Source organism: Gossypium hirsutum, chromosome D02 (assembly GCF_007990345.1).
Source record: "Gossypium hirsutum isolate 1008001.06 chromosome D02, Gossypium_hirsutum_v2.1, whole genome shotgun sequence".
NCBI lineage: Eukaryota > Viridiplantae > Streptophyta > Magnoliopsida > Malvales > Malvaceae > Gossypium > Gossypium hirsutum.
This window is the reverse complement of record NC_053438.1, coordinates 46,576,530-46,582,529: the sequence shown is the minus strand read 5'-3', so window position 1 is coordinate 46,582,529 and position 6,000 is coordinate 46,576,530.

The window sequence follows — 6,000 nt, the reverse complement described above, 5'->3', positions numbered from 1 at the left end:
CGATCAAATGATCAATGCCACAGTACTCTGTAGTTACAAGAGTTGGTGGCGGAGGTGGAACAGGATCCTTACCTTTGGTGGTGGCAATAGTGGCAGTGTCATCTTCTTCATCATCTTTCTTCTCAATATTTAGGGAAGGCATATTTTCGGGCTATTCAGCAGCAGTTTGAGTGGGCTCCTCGGCAGCAGGGTGAGTGGGCTCTTCAGTAGCATCAGAAAATGGGAGAAAAACGACTGGGAATACAAGAAATTCTGGTATTGGCTTTGTAAAATTATTTTACCTAGATCTCTTAAGAGCCAGATCCCTACTCCTCACATGGGCCCAATATTCAACATGCCGTTGCTGGGCTTGGACCGTCTCCTCAGCTAGGTGAAACTGCTGGATTTCAAAGGATATCCTTTACTCCAACTACTTTAAAGAGTGCAATATTTGTTGTTCAAGGGGCTATGAAAAACTAAATGTGTTGTCATGAGAGAATGCTTAGTAGAAGAAGTGGTAGCATGACTATGTTGAGTTTCCCTAGCAGCATCAATGTCTTGGATCTTGGCAAATATAGTCCTGGTCAGTCCACCCTTATTAGGGGTGATATCCTCATCAGCATTGAATGGGCCTTGGGTGGTTCGACATAGAGAAGTAGTAAGTGAGGAAAAGTTTAAACTACTGGCATTCTTCTCAGCACACCAGTGTACTTCCTGAAAAATTATCCTACCTACATTAATTCTTTTCCATTTTATGATGGAGTGTAGAAAAAACATTCTCTATTTTGAAACAATTGTATTGTGTGTAGACGACATCAGTCGGCTACTCAAAATATGACACCATACTTTCCCAATAAGCTTCAACAACTCTTTCTCAACAGTATAACACTCTTGACTGGACACACTCTATTGTGTTCCTTCAATACATAAATTATCCAATATCTGGGTTAAACCCTCAGTAGGGATACTTTTAGCAAATGGTGTGTGTTCGTCTTGGACACTTACAAAACCAAACTGTACATTAATATAGCCTTCATCAAAAGGAACGAAAGTGCCCCTTACGTAGATAAAAGGGAAATATGGAGAATTGACATGGGCATAAAATTCTTGAACAATTTTTCCTAAAATGTACATGAGACCAGAAAATATTTCACCAATATTTTTCTACTATGGATGGCACAAATTCATCGTATCCCACGTATGGTTCATCTTTAAACAAGAATCTTTACTCAAAATAGAAAGGGCACTTCGTGATGATGTTATTATTTCTCGTGGTTGCAACACTGTTAAAGAATGTCTTTAGCAGAGCAACTCTAGCCCTTGATGGTTCAGTAATTTTAGAGGCAGTTTTTACGCTAGCTATTGGAGAAAACTGAAGAAATCTTGGCGAATGTAGTGGAAGAAAAGATAAGAGAGATTAAAGAGAAAGAGTAATAAAAATGAAAACTCTAGGAGAAACTTAAGAGACATGAGCAATTGAAAAGAGGAAAATAAAGGAGATAATGATAATAGTTCAACAAAAATGAAACGTGCTAGGGAAGTTGTGTGACGTGGAGGAGGAAATAAGTTAATTAAGAGGATTTTTTAGGGGGAAATGTAAAGTGCCTTAATCCTTAGACAAAAAGTTTAACTTCTCTTCCATGGGCTTACCAAGTAACAAATTTGGCGCAGCTAAAAAAAACGCATCTCTCCCATTGGACTTATCTGCTCGGTCATCCTCACGTTATCCTTTTACCTAGTTTTCCACAGTGCTACGGCAAACTCCTCTTGAGATCACAACTACTCAATTCATATTCGTTATTCTATCTTTGGAAATTTCAAAAAAAAACTATTCAAAAATAAAAACAGAAATGGAAATAGTATTAAATAAGTACTAAAAATAAAATTAAAGTAAAACAATTAAAGAAAATAGAGATAAAAGAAATTGTTAGCTCAAACATCTCAGAGGTTAATGGAGTTCTTGTCTCAATCCATATAGACACCCCAGTAGTGTTTTAAGTATTGCACATTAACTTTAAATGTGACCCCTATTTTCAAGTTTTTGATATTAACAACTCCATGATAATACACTCGGGTTATTTCAAAAGGACCTAACCAGCGAGATTTTATTTTACTAGGGAATAATTTGAGCCTAGAGATGAAAAACAACACCTGTTGTCCTGGTTCAAATTGTCGTGGCATGATTCTTTTCTCGTGCCAACGCTTGGTCTTTTTATTGTACAGCTTAGCATTCTCATATGTTTTTCCTCGAAACTCATCCATTTCATTCAATTCTTGCAACCTCTTATGGTTAGCAGTGACCCAATCCATGTTCAGCTTCTTAATAGTCCAAAATGTTTTCTACTCAAGTTCAACATGAAGGTGATATGGCTTGTCATAGACAAGCTTAAAAGGTGACAGCCTCAACAGAGTTCTGTATGCGGTACGATACGCCACCAAACTGCATCCAATCTGGTAGACCAATCCTTACGAGTAGAATTCACCCCTTTTTCTAAAAAAAAAAATTAATTTCTCTGTTAGAAATTTCAACTTGTCTATTTATTTAGGGTTATATACTGTGGCAATCTTATGTGTCACTCCATATCGATGAAAAGCAGTTGCTACCAACTTGCAATCAAAATAAGACCTCTCATCACTAATAATGGCTCTAGGTGTACCAAATCTTGTAAAAAAATTTCTTATGTAAAAACTTCATCACTGACCTTGCATCATTAGTAAGGAGGGCAACAATTACGACCCACTTAGAGACATTGTCCACTGCTAACTGTATGTACAATTTGCCTACTCATGGTGGAAATGGACCCATAAAGTCTATTATTCTCCATACATTAAACAACTCAATCTCTAGTATACTTTGCAAGGGCATTTAGTGCCTCATAGATAGATTTCATGTTCTTTGAAAACGGTCGCATGATTGATAAAATTTATGAGTATCCTTAAACAAACTTGGCCAATAAAATCCTGATTGAAGTATTATGATAATAGTTCTTATCTATCCAAAATGTTCTCCATACGAAGTTAAATGAGAATGTTGCAAAATGCTATGTATTTCATCATAAGGAACACATTTCCTCATTATTTTATTTGCACAATGTTTAAACAAGAAAGGTTCATCCTAATAATAGTGCTTCGCATTATGAAGAAATTTATGCCTTCTTTGATTGTTGAAATCAGGTGGTAACAAACCATTCATTAAATAGTTCACTATGTCGGCATACCAAGGTAATGTCGTGGCAACTAACAGTTGTTCGTATGGAAATTCTTCTTTAATAAGTGTGTCATGATCACCTTCACTTCCAGATTCTAACCTCGACAAATGATCAGCCACTTGATTCTCAGTCCCTTTTCGATCTCTAATTTCCAAGTCGAACTCCTACAATAAAAGTATCCACTTATCAACATCGGCTTAGCATCTTTTTTGCTCATTTGATACTTAATAACAGACTGATCTGTATAGACTATGACCTTTATACCAACTAGGTAAGAATGAAATTTATCGAACGCAAACACTACAACCAATAACTCTTTTTTCGTGGCGGTGTAGTTAAGTTGCGCTTTTGATAAAGTTCTACTAGCATAATATATTTCCCGTAGTATTTTGTCTTTTATTTTCCCCAACATGGCTTCCACAACATAATTGCTAGCATCACACATGAGTTCAAAAAGCAGTGTCCAAACAATGTTCATCAAAATTGAAAGGTCTATTTTGCTCCAAAAAAGTGCACAAAGGTTTAGATATCCTCGAAAAATCCTTAATGAATCTTTTATAAAAACTTACATGACCTCAAAAACTTCTAATACCTTTGACACTGGTGGGAGGTGGAATTTTTTCTATCACTTCAATTTTTGCTCTGTCCACTTCAATTCCTCTCTGTGCTATCTTCTGCCCCAAGACAACTCCTTAACGAACCATGAACTGGCATTTTTCCCAATTCAAAACAAAATTCATTTCTTCACAGCGGCACCGAACCAACTCTAGATTTTTTAAACAATCCTCAAAATCATTCCCGAACATAAAAAAATTATCCATGAAGACTTCAAAAAAATTTTCCACCATGTCAAAGAATATGGTCATCATACAACGTTGAAAAGTTGTCGAGGCATTACATAACCCGAACATGTGAAAGTTGTCTTCTCTTGATCATTGGAGGCTAAGGAAATCTGATTATATATTGAATAACCATCCAAAAAATAGTAGAAAACTTTCCCAACTAATCTATCGAACATCTGATCAATGAATGGTAGGGGAAAATGGTTTTTCCTAGTTGCCTTGTTAAGCTTACGGTAATCCATACATACTTTTCATCCCGAAATAGAGCTAGTTGTTATGAGCTCATTGTTATCATTACTTACCACTATGATCCCTCCTTTCTTGGGTACACATTGTACAGGACACACCCATGAGCTCTCTGGAATCGGGTAAATGATACCAACATTATGCCACTTAATAATCTCTTTCTTGACAACTTCTTTCATGATTGAATTTATTCTTTGTTGTTGTTCAATAGAATTGTTAGGTCAATCCTCCAACAAAATTTTATGCATGCAGAATGTAGGGCTAATTCCTTTTATATTAGCCAGGTTCCATTCCAATACCTTTTTAAATCGCCAAAAAACTTCTAACAACCTTGCCTCTTGCTCTGGTGTTAGCTCCGTAAAAATTACTATTGCAAAGTACTGTTGTCACCCAAAAATACATATTTCAAATACTGCGGCAAAGGATTAAACTCTAATGTAGGAGGTTCCTCTATAGAAGGTTTAGGGGGATTGAAAGGTGATTTATTAAGTCCATGGATTCAAACTTCTTCCCTGGTCTATCCATTATTTGCTTGGCTTCCAATAATTCACCAAATTTCTCAAAACTTACTGTATCACTCTGCTTAAGTGAGCCTTCGTCACTGTCAGAATTGCTGTGGAAAAATCTGATGAACTCCTCCAATACTATTTCTATCAACCCAATGGTGTGGCATCCATCATTAACATCAACACATTTTAAAGCATTAAATACATTGAAGGTAACCTGCTGATCATTTACCCTCATGGTTAGTTCACCTTTTTATACATCAATTAAAGTCCTGTCAGTAGCAAGAAAATGTCTTCTAAGAATAATTGGCACATCTTGGTCAGCTTGACATTCTAACATAAAGAAATCCGCAGGAAAGATAAATATATCTACTCTTACCAACACATCTTAAATTTTACCTTTCAGATATGCGTAGGATCGATCAACCAGTTGCAACGTTACTATAGTAGGTATTGCTTTTCCAATTCCTAGTTTCTTGAAAATAGACATAGGCATTAGATTTATACTCGCTCCTAGATCACATAATGTCTGACCAACATAATGATTTCCAATTGAATATGGAATCATATGGAAAGAACCAAAGGAAGATTATTACCTAACGAGGTTCTCTCTACGACCTAGAATAATGAGGGGCAAACCTCATTGAGTGTGAATCTATGCAAATCCCTATCGTAAACACACTAGAAAAATGGAAGACTTTGTGGCAATCTAAGAAAAATGAAAGCCTTTGCGGCGATCTAAGAAAAAAAATTGAAGTATTGTGGAAAATCTTGTAAAGGACGCCTTTGTGGCACACTCTAAAGAATGGCCCTTGTGGCAATATTCTGAATGAAACACCTCTACGGCGGGCCGTGAAAGTAAGAAATGATTTTCAGGATGTATTCTGAAGGAATGGAATTCTTGACGAATAAGGAAGGGAATGATATGACAGGTGAATTCTGGACTTAGAACCTTCACAGAAAAGAATAAAGGATATGCCCTTGCCGCAGGTTCCGAAGGAACATCATCTTCAGTAGATCCCATAGAGAAAGTTTCTACAACACATACAGAATGGGGTACACCTGTGGGGTGTTCTAGAAAGGCTCTTAAGAATAAACCATGAAGAACGCTCTTTGTGGCGAACTCTGTACTAAGTGAAAGGCATATTCCTTATTACTCCTAAATGCAAACAGTGAGACTAGTAAGTACAAAACGTATCTATGGGTATTATGGTAAGG